This window comes from Lygodium microphyllum, chromosome 11 (genome assembly GCF_053477565.2).
Source record: "Lygodium microphyllum isolate KBCC chromosome 11, Lygodium_microphyllum_v1.1.10, whole genome shotgun sequence".
NCBI classification, from domain to species: Eukaryota; Viridiplantae; Streptophyta; class Polypodiopsida; order Schizaeales; family Lygodiaceae; genus Lygodium; species Lygodium microphyllum.
Window position 1 is genome coordinate 20,160,561 of NC_141145.1, and position 15,668 is coordinate 20,176,228.

Here is a 15,668-nt window from a genome sequence, read left to right on the forward strand (position 1 = left end):
AATTTTGCAAATGCTCTGACACAGCAGCAAGAATAGGCATAGGCATAGAATTAGGCATAACCTGTAACATTCCTGAATCTATAACACGCATTCTGCATACGAATCTCCTCTTAGGAGGCTAAAAGGTTACGATTATAGCAAATTTTTTAAAATTATTTATTCCTCTCTCCTCCATCCAACTATCGTGCTCGAGGAGAAGGGAATAGTAATGGCCACCAAGCTACTTGCTGGATGCTATAGGATGAAGGAAGACATGGCCGATGATGCCCCATAGGGGAGGGAGGAACCTCTCCCTCTCCCTATAAAACCTGTGGCTATGGGAGCCTTGAGGAGGGAGTGAAGAGTCGAGACTCTGTTGTGCAAGAGTGAGAGAGGTGGTCACCGGGAAGAGAGATCTGTCAAAATTCTGACGTTGCAACCGAGACACTGCCGAATTGCCATTGTGAGCCAAGGAGGGCTGTACGTCGCCAGAAGGTCACCACCATCTGCCACAGGTCGCCGCCATCTCAGCAGTCGCCTTCTCCCGCCGTATTCATCACATGGGGTTCCACCAGAAGCTTCAGAAGCTTCTTAGGAAGCTTCTAAAAGCCTCCTAAGAAGTCCCCCCTTCATGTGGCCTACTTAAGGCCCTCTTATACTACAAACGCGCCCCCCCCCCCCCCCCCCCCCAACAAATTCTTCTTGTGGGCTCCCTCCTAGCCCTAGTTCATCTGGGCTTGCTAAAACACCTCCCTGCCCCCGGGAATCCAAAGCCCCCCTTCTCGTGCCCATTATTAATACTTCAAGTGGGTTAAAAGCCCAGTTACTCCATGATTTAACCCTCACTAGCAAGTTATACATTCTCCTTCCTTCCTTTTCCGATCCACTAATACCATTTAAAACCCCTTCTGAGGTTTAAGCACCCGCTTTTTGTGAAATCCTAACTTCTGGGTTTCAAAACCATTTTTCCATCGACCCTACAAAGCAGGTTTTTAAAAAACATCGGAGTTTAAGCCCTTAGTATTTCCACAACGTCATTCTTGACGGTTGTAAGGTCCTAATCGTGAAATTCCTATTTCAAGGAAGAAACCTTCTAAAACCCATTTCTGAAAGACAGTGCAAGCTCTCACAAAGGGGAGCTACACGTGCAAAAGAGACGGCCAAGGTCATAAATCTGCATCCAAGACAGAAAGGCCGCATTCGCAATGGCTCCTAAGAAAGCACAAGGCACAACCGCCGCAGGAGGATCGTCTCCTAACATCCACGTGGACATCTCACCACAAGTCCAGGTTTTTCTTCCGAATTTTTATTTACATAGTTATAATTCAATTGTGCATGGATGATTTTTGGAGATAGGATGCATTTTTCATCTTAAATACTTTGGTTAATTTAAAATAATTAGCTCACGACGGAAGAGTTCGGTCATTAGAAATTTTTAGTAAAACGAACAAAATAAAGGGAGCGTAAATGCATTTCTAGCAAGTAATTTTTATGCATTGCAATGAATTGAAATTAGATTAATGTCCATTTTTACAAAACGGAATTATGATAGTGCACTTCAATTAGGCATGGGAGTATAAATTGCATGTCGCATTATTAAGACATATCTTCTTCGCAATGAGTCATTATGAAAAGTGCTAATAATCCGTAGGAAATTGCAAGGCATGAATTGGTGCTTGAGCTTCATAACTCTTGTCAATTGGTATAAATAATATCGTTTCAACTGCGTAATTGTTAGAAAAGGCTGCATGGTTCAAAGGAAAAAAACCCTAAAATTTAGAAGCATGAATGCATGTTATAAAGAGAGCAAATAGAATTATGCTATAACTTATCATAAGTTTTGATTTTTTAATCCGAAAAGTTAGGATTGTAATTCAACTTATACATAGGTAATGAATTCTGTGGTTACGAAAATGATAGCATAATTATCTTAGAGAATAGACAAGTTAAATTGGTTTAAACCTAAACACCTAAAAACCGCGAAGGGACTTGTTTAGAAAGGGTTAATTCAATGCAACGTATTCCAAAGAGCTGACTAGGGTTAGCACGTTGAAGACATTTACCTACTCGCTCATATTGCCAAAAACTGGAACTCCTATACCCTAAATGCTCGCCCACATTCACGGAATGTAGGGACAGTAAGACATACTTGCGAGAAAAGATCTAGGGTTTTACCTAAGAATTTCTCGCTTAAAAGATGAAACTCGAAACCCTAGGACTGACAATGTCGATTTAATGCAATTTGAAACCCTAGGACCAATAATGTTGGTTTAATGCAACCGGGAACGGATTATCTAATCATGATTTCATGATTATAAGACTCTATTCGATGGGTAAATAGTCCCATAGTTCAATGCGATACTTGTGCAACAAGTTGCAAAGTCGCATGATCTTGTAATTTGATCACAAGGGAATGGCCAATTCCTCAGAATGAGATTGGCAGATTCTTACGCAAGTTTAACTTGCAAGAGAATGAATAATTGTCCTGACATAGTACCTTTCTTGGGTAAAGATAATTGCTTGGAAGAAAAATACCAATCAATAAATTGAAAATGATGTATTTATTACTAATAGCACTTAAGGTTTTGGTTAAGCTGGGGTAATAGGGTACGACCCTAACCCAAGGATACAAGGATTAATAGTCAAACTCTTGGGGATCCTGCCAAGTCACAATTGATCCCGGATCGAGTACTGGATGCATTCGGAAAGAAGGATTCACTCCTTAACAGTTGGCCAAAAATAACGACCAATGGAAATGATTGTGCTTGTAACAGATTTAAAAGCATTGTTTTGCTTTGTTTGATCAAAGAATTAAAGGACAAATGGATATCTAAATGCTTCAGGTTGAAGGCCTGAAGGGAGAGGCAGCTTCAGTTACCTCCGACTCCCTGCCTGACCCTAACCAAGGGGGTTGTTACCCGCGCCCAGAAGGTGGACCGAACCCGCCATGAGAGGTCTCTCTATTGAGCGCTACTTGGAGCAGGAGGATGCTTGGGTGCCAGAGGGGACTCTGGCCGTAAATCCCTCGCCTTCTAGGCCCTACACAAGAGGTCAACATGACTTGGGATTGGATCTTGAGGCCCGCATACTAGTCTACAGGCGAAATCTTGGATTAGTGATCCCCTGTGGATTGTTAGATAGCCTTCGGGTGGATTATGGATAAGCCTACGAGCTGGACTTTATGTATTTCAAATATATATATGATAACCTGTTGAAAAGGAACTTGTTTGACATTGTTTTTCTATGTCAAGCATTATGATTACGTAAAGGAACCAGTGCCTGATGGTTAATTAAGAAAGCTGATTGACACATATCCAACTAAATGTGTTAGGTAATTAAATAACTAAAACAACCTGAGGAAAGTGGGAGGATGTGGCCATAGGTCCTTCTTGTGGATGGGTGGTCCTGATTGGCCGAGAAATTTTCTCAATCATGATGGACATCAAGAAGATCGTTCAAATAATACGAACAGCAAGAGCGTTGACCTAGAGTCTAAGTTATAAATGATCTCTATTCAAGCTGTTTTAGGGGAACAGAATGGGACTATGCCTTATGGCAGAGAGGTTGAGCTTCGCATCCCTCTCGTTTCCCATTCTCCTTGAACCAAGTGCAGCGTGAATCCACTTCGGACATGGTGTTTTTGCATAAAGTAGTTCGCTCAGATTTGACGCTAGTTGCCATTAGGAAATGACCAATAGGGAAAACCCTAATTCAGGTTGGTCCTAAGTGGGAATGGCCGGAATACTTCCGCTATGTGGTAGACGTAGAAAGTCCTAGATTGCAAACCCCGTAACATTCCATGGGAGTGTCGGCAGAGATTTCTAGATATCATTTCCGATGGACTACTAAGATGTGTCCTAAAGATAATAGCTGGACACATTATAGTTGGTATCAGAGCAACCAACAAAGGATATGTTTTTATGAAATCTTAATGAGGTGAAGTAAAGAAAATATTACTGTCCAAACATTTCGTTACTTTCAATGCTATCTTGCAGAACTATGAAGCATGGAACAGGTCCTTGGTATTTCAAGTCATGTTTATGACAGTGATGCATTCCCTGAATTATCGACAAAGGGTTGATATGATGAACATCCTAGAACGTATCTATAATCGATCGCCTTTGTACATGGAACAAAGATGGATGGGTACCTCAGGAATCTACTATATAGCTGCCCACCGGTTTGCATACCTTCAAACCAACCTAAAGAGGATCAAGTGGTTGGAAGACCTGAAAGTCGTGAAGCTATTCATTTTTGTGGAGGCTCACATAAATTAAACTTTCCATATTCGAGGTCGGAGGGTTGAGCTGAACTCATATGTATATGAGGAAGTGACCCGTGTAATCCCCGCTGACAGGATCAAGGTGTTGGGGAGCCATGAGAAGAATGGGTTGCAAAGGAAATGATATCCTGATTTTCCAATGACTTATCGATTCCTAAAGATCCATGACCCGAAACCATACTATTATCCAGTTCCTGTAGATAAATGTAATATAACATTATTCTCCCCAAACTAAATATAAAAAATTGGCTTATTATCGCAAGAAATGTTGTATTCCGAAAGGGATATGCCCATATAAATACAATAAGACTTCTTTTTATCAATGTCTGTTCTGTTTATGAGAATTGATAAGAAGTTAAGTGTTTAGATTGCTTGGTTGATAGTTGAAATGGAGATGAATATAAATCGTGATGATTAACGAGTAATAACATTAAGAAACCTTTATCCAGGCACAACCCCAGGTACAGAATCCCAGTTTGCCTCCTACATCAAGTACAATTGTAATCCAGGAGAAGAAGTTTCTTCTCAAGCAGATTAAGCCACCTGAATTTGACAAGAGAGGTAGTTCCGTCCAAGCAGATGCTAAAATTTGGATTGAATCCATGGAGGATTACTTTGAAGTAGCTGGTACTACATCCACCAACCAAGATATGCTCGCCAAGCTGAAGCTCATTGGCGAAGCCAGGCTTTGGTGGAAGCAATGGTGCAGAGATCAAGGGATCGCGGAAGGATCTTTTATCTGGGAGAAGCTGAAGAAATCCGTGCAGGGAAGATACCTACCACCTACGTATTGCACACAAAAAATGAATGAGTTCTACGAGCTAAAACAGTTGGGGCTCACTCTTGACGCATACTACTCTAAATTTGTCTCACTTCTAAAGTATGCACCACAGATGGACATGACACAGTAGGTGTCAAAATTATGTGCTAGTTTATATCCACCAGTGAATACCCGTCTCGAATCTATGCAGCCATCAGATCTACAGGATGCAATCATTCGAGCTGCCCCTATAATTCATGAGGTGTAGGCTAGACCAAGAGGTAACAAAACTTGGTCTTATAATGACCTGAAGAGAGGAGCATTCAGGCCTCAAATGAAGAGAGTTCAAGGTTTGAATTAGGGACAAATAAAGAAGGCAAGAACTAACAATGTCAACAACTTTGTTCCTACTCAAAGTACTGGCCGAAACCTCCGTTGTTTCCACTGCAAAGAGGCTGGTCATTTCAAGAGGCAATGTCCCAAGCTTGGAGGAGGACATTGCCAAGCACCTTTCCAAGGAATTGGCTGTGGTCAGGGAGCCGCTACTACCCGATTCAGAGGAAGAACTGCCTGTGTTGCCAATAGGCAAATGTGTGAAGAAGAAGAAGATCCGACCATGGAAGCAGAGTTTGAAAGGGAGACAGTCCATGCCGCTCTACACAAGAAAGGTTCAAATTGCTAGTTCTCGGTGATTCAGACACCGTCGAACTACCAAGGTAAAGGTTTCAAGACCTTGATTGATTGTGGCAGTACACATTCCTTTATCTCACCAGTTTGTGCAAAAAGATTAGGAATAGCCACAATAGATGCACCTATCTTGCTTGTGGAATTGGCAAATGGTCGTGAGGTTACTTGTACCATGAAAATTACTAAGGTGGAATTCTTTCTGGGAGGAAAGACGACTTCGGTCAAATTCAGAGTCATGAGCCTAGGTATCCATGAGTGTCTACTCGGAATGGATTGGCTTAAACCTAATGACACCCAGATTCATTGTGGAAAGGGCCAAATTTCCTTTTGAAACTTTGAAGGGGAATTAGTCACAACTCAAGGAAAAGCAGGAAAGCCAAAAATTCAATTGGCCAAGGCATCTCGAATTATAAAGGGAGTCAGAAAAGGATTACCTGTCTACTTGATTAAGCTCAATAAGTTAGATCAGAAACAAGAGTCTAGTGAAGGATCTTCTTGGCTGAAGGAATATGTAGACGTATTTCCTGAAGAGTTGACAGAACTCCCGCCTCAAAGAGAAGTGGATCATGAGATCAAGCTAGTACCAGGAACTACGCCAATTGCAAAGGGACCTTATAGAATGTCTATCCTAGAAGCAATCGAGTTGAAGGAACAACTCAAGAAACTGCTGGATCAGGACTATATCTGTCCTAGCAGTTCACCATGGGGAGCTCCAGTACTGTTCTAGAAAAAGAAAGATGGAACACTTTGACTATGTATTGATTACAAAGGGTTGAATCAATCAACTGTCAAAAATAAGTACCCTATTCCTAGAATAGATGAGCTTCTTGATCATCTTTAGGGTAAAAGATCTTCTCTAAGATTGATCTCAGGTCGGGTTACTATCAGATAAGGATCAAGGAAGAAGATATCCCCAAGACGGCCTTCAATACAAGATATGGACACTTTGAATTCCTAGTTATGTCATTTGGGCTTACAAATGCATCTACCACCTTCAACAGGTTAATGCATGATATTTTTAGGCCATATCTTGATGACTTCGTGTTCGTCTTCCTCGACGACACTTTAATCTATTCTAAACAAGAAGAAGATCATAAGACCCAACTTCGGATTGTCCTTGAGACAATGAGGTCACATAAGCTATATGCTAAGATGAAGAAGTGTGCATTCTTCAAACGTTAGATTGAATATCTAGGATTCATCGTATCAGCAAAAGGAATCTCAGTGGACCCAGCCAAGTTTAGAGATGTGCTAGAATGGCCAATACCAACAACTGTCAAAGAAATACGTAGCTTTCTTGGATTGACAGGATGGTATAGGGTCTTCATTAAAAACTATGCTTTGATTGCAGCACCTCTGACGATCCATTGCATGGTCAACTCTTGAACAAACCAGCTTTGATAGATTGAAGCAAAGTTTGGTATCAGCACCTATCCTAAAACTTCCGAACCTCAATAAGGAGTTTGAGGTAGTAACAGATTCTAGCACACTTGCCTTAGGTTGTGTGCTCATGCAGGAAGGTCATCTTGTAGCATACTCTTCAAGGAAATTGAAGAGTCATGAGAAGAATTATGCTACGCATGATCTGGAATTGTTAGCTGTCATCCATGCTCTAAAGCTTTGGAGACACTACCTGTTGGGTAACAAGTTTACTCTAGTGACTGATCATAAGAGTCTCAAGTGGATCTTTACCTAGAACGAGCTCAACATGAGGTAACATCGGTGGATTGAAGTGTTGGAGGAGTATGACTTTGAAATCAAGTACCGACCAGGAAAAGAGAATGTAGTTGCCGATGCACTCAGTCACAAGGCATTCCTTAATTCCCTAATATTGCAGAACCCATCAACAGCTAGATCTCTAGCTACAAAGGTATCTATGCCAAACAATCCTATACTTGAGCTAGCTAGAGAGGAAGCATGCCATGATCCAGCCTATCAAAAGATGCTAAGAGAGATCTCTATCAAAGATTAGAACCAAAAGCTGCATGCTAAGTATCATGAATTCTCTATCAGTAGTGGACTTGTCTACTATAGGACGAGGCTGTGTATACCGGCAAGTCAGTTCTATAGATTACAATTCTGCACATGAATTATTGTGTTATGGTCACAGAAAATGCTTTCCTAAAAGGGATGTTGCTTAGAAGCTCTTCAACCCCCCTCCAAAAATCATCTCCATCCATGGCATCGTTTACTACAGTTGTCGAAAAGAATGCCCCCCCCCCCCCCGGAAAATAAAAATTAGGCCCCCCCAAAAGGCATAGCCTTTGGCCCCTCCCAAGTCCATTTCCACTTTGCCATTTTGGCCCTTGGCCTCCTGTTCGGCCTATCTCTTGCGTTCGGCCTCAGATTTTGGCCAGTGAAAAATTCTGGGCATTCATCTCGAAGTCCCGCACTATGGGGAATCTCCATAAGTCTCATCTGACAGTCAAAAAATTTATGAAATTTCCCTAACCGTCGCTCGGTGGGTCTTTAAAGCACTTTTGGACATTGCCGCTTAAAATCATACTGATTGCAGCTGCCATCTTCAACAAATTCTATTTTTACCCTGAAATTCAAAATTTTTGGCTATTTTTAAGCACTTATCAGTGTCAAAAATCATTTGTCAAACTAGCTTACCAAGAAAAGAACAATGCCACTATTTGAGGCAAGCTGGCCTCTCCACCGATGAGTTGAAGGAGCTAGGTCTTGAATAGCACGAGCAGCCACATCTACCCCCAGCTCTGACCGCACAAGAGCAACCGCTAGAGGAAGGTCGGACTTCAAGAAGGAGCTAGAAAAAGAATTCCTGAGAGCTTAGCCCACCACTACCAAATTTGCCTCAGGAAGATCCATAAGGTAACCAAGTACCTGAGCGCATCATTGTAGCTAAGAGAAGAAGACAAAAATTGGTGGAGCAAGCATAGCAGAGAGCTAGAGTGCAACCCTAACAGTTTCCTAGGGAGCCCATGCCACATCACGAGGATTGCTATCTTGTCAACTGGCCCCATGAACTAAGTATTTAGGAGCAAGGAGAACTCCAAACCCATCCCTTTAAGCTATCATTCCTCTACCCACGGGCTCTGGACCGAGTCCTACCAGTGGAAGTAGTGGACATCATAATTCAAATGGCCAACAACTTGGTGAATCCATGGGCCAAGAAGTTGAGCATAGTTATCACTTGATGGAGGTGGGAGGTCCCAGACTACTAGTAGGAAAAGGTGTATGAGATTCCCAACATGGTCCAAGGCTATAAAGCATAGGCCAAGTGGCAGAGAAGGATTTGGGATACAAACCTTGATGCATGGATGGCATTCTACGGCACACTCCATGAAGAAGGAATGATTCTATCTACATGCCCTATCCTCGCAAGAATAGAGTGGATTACAATAGGGAGTATGGTAGGTATGGCTTTCCCAAGATCTACAATGCCAATGCAAAGAATCCCAAGGAGTGCCTAACCTTTAAGATAGGAGACATCCGTCAGTCAATTGCGTGCTTACTTGAGAATTTTTCATCCTATCCAAACCCCACTTTCATCATAACTTGTAATTATCTTAAGACTATTAGGTTTCTACTAAAGCAAAATCTAGCCACCGAGGAGGCTCACCTCCCTTCACTCTCTTTTGATCTCAACCTAGGAATTGATAGTTGTGCCATGGCCCAACTAATGATGAGGGCTATGTTGTTACCCTCTTTTTGTATAAAGGTACTCAAAGACATGAGCGATAGCTGGTTTACGAGGTGTGGATATCCCTTTTTGTCAACCACACCTTTAAATCTCACGGCTAATCTCAAGAGCTACATGCAAAGCCGTGCCTTTCTGAGAAAATCCCTTAGGCCACCCCATAATGCATCATCAAAAGATGACTGGGGTATATCCTAAGAGCACCCATGTATCTATGATGTCGATTGTGTTTATTTATTTAAAAAAAGAAAAAGAAAAAGAAAAAAGAAGAAAATAAAGAAAAAGAAAGAAAAGGAAAAGACTAAGTCCTTGAAATCATTTGAGTGTCACAATCATTGCACCTAGCATTTTTTAACGTAGCCCCATCTCCCACTTCACACTTAGGGTGCCTCAAGGGCAAGACTTCCAGACCTGTCTCCCTAAGCCACATACCGCTGTCGTGCCGCTACACGCACACCATGTAAAAAATCTAGAGTATGGATTTCTTATTGATTTAGAGAGCCAATGCCATTTTAGACATTAGGGTTAGTGTCCATGGTTCAAAAATATTAGATTTTTTGGATAATTCTTATCCAATTTTTTATATTTCAGATATTATCTCTTGTAAAAATCCATAAAACTATAGATAACTTCTAGATTAGGGTGACATGTAAAAGAAAGCATGTAGCTTTCAGCCAATTTGAGATGATTTTATGTAAAAAGAAAGATTAGTGAAATCGCGCGACGTCACTATTGGGGTTTGGCAAGAGAAGAATGTATGGGGGTTCAAGAGCTTAGACTTTGGAGATGGTAGATATAAGATAAGGGTTGAAGGTTTAAAGCCAAGTTCTTGAAAATGTTAATATAGCTTCCAATTGCATGTTCTTAGCAAAGATCACAAGAGTATTATCTCAAGTCAAGCTTGTTTTCTTGACTGTAAGAGCAATCAAAAATTATGAAATCAAGTACAATATGCTGTCATGTTTCATAAACAACTTTGCATCCTATCATTCATACATGATGCCATAGCATGAATAAACCTTACATGATTACATTCAATGTAGACTGTTAGGAACAAAAGCTTATGAGTCAATTACAAGGCTTGTAGGGCAAAGAGACTTACTTCAAGAGAGCTTAAAATTGAGTTCCTGATATGGATAAGTTACCACAACTAAATACTAGAAAAATAACCTCTTAATTCAACTCAAAGCATCAATGAATGATCTACAAACATTGATCTACTATAGGGGCACATAATACTTGCATATTTTGACAAGATGTCTTCTGTAGAGTAAGAAGTGAATTAAAAGACCAATGTTGAAGCTAATTCCCTGAATATGGCTGAAGATATCATCCCAAATATATTTCAAAATTCACCTCTGATGATAGCATAAACTTCTCCTAATATGGTGTCGGCGCATTTGGTGTCGAGAGTCCACCAGGAGGGTAAGAGACAGCAAGGTGAAGGTAGATTCAGGGAGAGTGAGAGCGGAATTTTGGTTCCGAGAAGTGCTTAAAAATAGCTAAAAATTACGAATATCAATGGAAAAATATTCAACGTCGAAGGCGGCGGCTCGATCTAGGACGATTTTAAGCGCCAAAGTGCTTTAAAGGTGCTTGAGCGATACTTGTTGATTTTTCATAATTTTTTAGACTGTCATGCAGGTTGAGAAGAGTTACTAGCCAATGCGGGATGCCGAGATGGACACCGAGGAGTTTTCAGAGCTCAATTCAGAGTCCGAACGGGGAAATGGCCACAAAGTGGACAAGATTTGAAAAGGTGGACATGAGTTGGGTCAAATGGTAAGTGACCTTTGGGGGGGGGGGGGGGTGTGGCATTTTATGAAACATCAAAATGTGGAGAGAGAGAGAGGAAGCAAAAAATGTGGGAAGGGAGATGTCAAGATGCGCCAGATTTTTGCGCCCAATCTTGGAGGAGGCAACTTGCAGCCTATGAGCAACCCACCCAATGGATCTTGGGGCCTCATTCCCCCCTGGATGCCGGTCATATCGCCGTGCTTCGCTCCTCCAATGGAGGTCTCTATGAAGAATTTTGATTTCAATATTTCTCTCTTCTGATTTCAGTATTTCTCTCTCCTCCCTCTCTCTCTTCTAAGGGTAGATTCATGTGGTGAAGAAGAAGAAGAAGAATGGATGACGGATGCTTGTCCAATGAAGACCGAATTGCTCCGTGGTTCAAGAGGAATGAAGATTGCTTTTGTGGACTATCATGATAATTAATGGCTGCTGGAAATCAGTCCCGAGATATGGCAAATAAAAGCCCGCAACCCGCAAAGAACGGTAATCTCATTTTTACAAAGGAAATTGATGTTTTATGCAAGTTGCTTCAGGAATATTTGTTCCCATGGGATGATTATGCATTATAATGTTGTTTGTAATGTCTTCCAACTATTTAAAATTAGAAAATCAGAAAATCATAAGTGTTGTGGATGAAATTAATAGTGTAAAACCCGTAAAACATGCGAAATATGGGGAAATTGGGTGTTTTTGAGATATAAATGGAAAATATAGTAAGACACACCAACTAAATTTATGGTTTTGCTGCAAATGAACCTAAGGGCCACAGCCCACAACTCATTTCGTATTTTCAGTTATTTAATATTAGAAAAAAATACAAGAAAAATAGGAAAAATGGGAAAAAATAAGGGAAAAATGGATTTTGAGTGCCAAAAATTAAGGAAAAATAAAAACAATGTTTGTGGATGTATGGGGGTCTGAAGTATGAGGTTTAGCCTTAGTTCAGTCCTACCTTTATGTTCTAGTGAGTTTTTATGACTTTTTATACAATAAAAATATGAAAAATGAACCCTAAATCGATCAATAATGCACAACCTAAACGGGTGAGGGGGTAGAGTGGATAAAAGGTGTCTAAATGCTGAATGAAATGATGAAAAGATTGTTCGTTTTTATGCATACCATTTATATCGATCGTTAATTTAAATTAAGAACCTAGTACCACGAGGGTTTCTCAGTGCTAGGTTCATGCAACGCCGCATACGAGCAATAGTCCAAATCATTGAAAGAAATGTTTTTCACAAGTGTACCAATGCTGATGTTCTTAATTGTTTGAGCACGTGGGCATTCACAATTTGCATAAATCATAAAGAAATTTAAAAGGTATCAGACAATACCTCCTGGATGCATGGCAATTGCTTTCTAGAGGGACATGACCAACGTTGAGTGAGTAAGGTTGTTCTAAGTTGTAAGCTAGGCGTTGGGTCTAAGGGGAAAGAAAGTGAGGTATGGTACATTCCTGGATACAATCAATTGGTACCTTGAGGGGAAATGTGTGCGATGTTGTGTTATATATGTTTAGCGACGCATCGAGGGGCCAATCCCTAAGGTGTAGGAGAGTGGCAGTGAGGTAGCGGCAGTCAACCGTGGAAGGACCTCCTATGTTTGTACTTTGTGCTATTTGGAAATGTGTTGGGACTCCCTCTGAGGAGTGTTAATTGGGTTAGAGTTGGACTATGATACGTGATACAAATGCAAGATGTTTAGGAAGATGATGTATGTGTCATCCACGCTCCTGGCTGCGAGGCCGTGGGGTTGTTGAGCACATGATAGAGGTCCGGCTAGTGCATGAGCCAGTACTGGCCCGTTTTAGGTGCCATCAGAGAGGAGTAGACAAAAGAGAAGGGGTTCAAAGAAATTGAAGAACTAGAAAAATACTCCAAAAAAGAATTAGAAAATGTAGAAGAATACTAACAGAGATGAAGCCTATCAGTTTCTTTCACCATTATGAGAAGTTATACCTCTAATAGACAAAACCGTGTATAAAATAATACCTTCCTCTATGATTCTCAGATTGCTAATTTAATTCCTCCACTAGATCTGAAACGGGGGTAAAATACTAGCACACATGGCTAGAATTATGCCTGATCACTCCTTCTTCATCTCCCCCTTTAGAGTGCTGTTCACTGCTTGAAAACAACAATCGTGTGTTGCATGATTTTACTAATCTTTCTTTTTACATAAAATCCTCTCAAATTTGTTGAAAGCTACATGCTTTCTTTTACATGTCATCCTTATCTAGAAGTTGTTTATAATTTTATGGATTTTTACAAGAGATAATGTCTAAAATATAAAAAATTGGCTAAAACTTGTCCAAAAAATCTAATATTTTTTAACCATGGACACTAACACTAATGTCTAAAATGGCATTGGCTCTCTAAATCAATAAGAAAGCCATTCTCTAGATTTTTTTACACAGTGTGCGCATAGGGGCAAGATATCCACCCCCTCCTAACTTGCACATCCTCTGGCATGTGCCTGTTGGGGGTAAAGGCGCCTCTGCCTAGCCGCTCGTGTATTACTACACTAACAGTCACTGCCATTGCACACTGCAGGTGGCGGGCACTTACCATCACTTTATTCTTTATTCTTTTAGTTCCCATTTCTTCTCTCTCTCTTACTTGCTCTTGCTCTCCCGCCATAGCTCTCGAGTCCAAGCTTTGATTCTTCTCTCCCTTTCAACTGGTATCAAAGCTTGGCTTCCTGACTCTTGAGCTTGGTTTGTGGCATTCTCAACTTCCCATCGACTCCCCACTCGCATTGGGTCTCCTTCCGGGTAGCCATATCCGACTCCTTTGAGCTCCCGTCACTCCACGACTTCCCAAGCTTCTTCCCGGCATTGTTGGGCACCTTTAGGGCATTACATTAGAGGTATTACTTCATTCTCCACAGGGTTTTGTATTGTTTTCAAGTCACATAGGCTGTGAACAGTTTGGGGCACCCACCATTGAAGCTCCATTGCTTCATATCTACATTGCCCTTGATCAAGACCCCTTGAGGCTTGGTGTGTATCCCCTTGGGCACCTACTTGAGCCCCTCCTCCACCCCAGTTGTGCCACATGGGCTGCAGGCCACCTAGGATAGTAGCACGCTATTTGCGCCTGATTCCAGGCTGATCTCCATCTGCATCACACCGGTACTCCTCAAGCTCTAGGTCATTGGGCACTTCAATAGGCTTCATTTGAGGCATATGCACATGCTTTGATGCTTGGTATCGAAGGTTGAGAATTGACATTGCTTCTGGTTTGATTTAGTACTATTTTGGGACTTTCATAATAGTCCATAGATAGTTTATAACAGTGCTATAGTAACATTTGATGTTTATTCTTGCCCGGCATTGTCATTTGATGCCCAGTTGGTCCCATATGATGCCTACATGTTAAGGGAATGTATGCCTATTGTTTAGCAACCATTTGGAGTTGATTTGCATGCTGAAATTTCTCAGTTTTGACAGTCATTCTTGGCTGTAATAAAAGCGGCTGAAGCTATTACACATGCTTTGGGTTATGCCTCTTGGTTCTGGCCTATGTCTTGGATATATGCCATGAAGTATTGATCTTTGGAGTACGACTTCGAGATTGGATTTCATTCCGGATGCTTTTTTGGAAGAGCTTTGACATTACGCACTCATTGACAGTGGTATATGCTTTGATAGTAATGCTCCTTGGGTTTATGCATACCCGTTGACTACAACTTGATGCTCATGTCCCAGTTGATTACCCTATGCATACCTTGAGCTTGAGTGCTCATTAAAGCTCTACCTTGGATGCATTTTGTATTATCTAGAGTTGTCTTGGATGTTACTTGGATTGTCAGAGTTTGGATTGGGATGTATTTGATCTCTTACATGCTTATGGATGCTACATACAGATGCTCTACCGCCTATATGTTCAAGATGTACTATTGATGTATTGTCTTGGACTTATGTCATCGGCACAGTGTCTTGCCTTGGTTTGAGCTCTTGAGCTCGTACATACGGCTTTTGTGCCAGTGGGAGCATTCTTTAATGCTTATCAGACATTGAGTAGGTAGTGCTTTTATGCATTGAGCAGTTACATGCTATTGAGCAGTTACAAACACTTTAGACTTTGAGATTTCTTACCCTTTTGGGATGATACATTATATGTCTTGGTTCACTATATGCTTTTGAGCTGAGACTCAGTTTTGGATCCGTATCTTTGTGAGCTGACACCTACTTGTGTCAAGTTTTGGTAGTGGCATGAACACTTTGCCCCGTTGACTGGGGGGAGTACCTATTCACTGGGTGGCAGATGCTTGTATGAAATACTTGGGTGTTGGATTCATGCTTATCGACCGTCATATGCTTATGTTATGCCCCCATGATGTCGGTTTTGGTCTTGGCAGTATCTGATTGCTTTGGGATCCGATTTTGACACTGTTAGCTCTCATTCACTGAAATCTATAATTTATTATAGCAAGCATATATGTATGGACTAACATGGATTTTTCATGATGAAACATTCTAAAATGATGTACTTTCA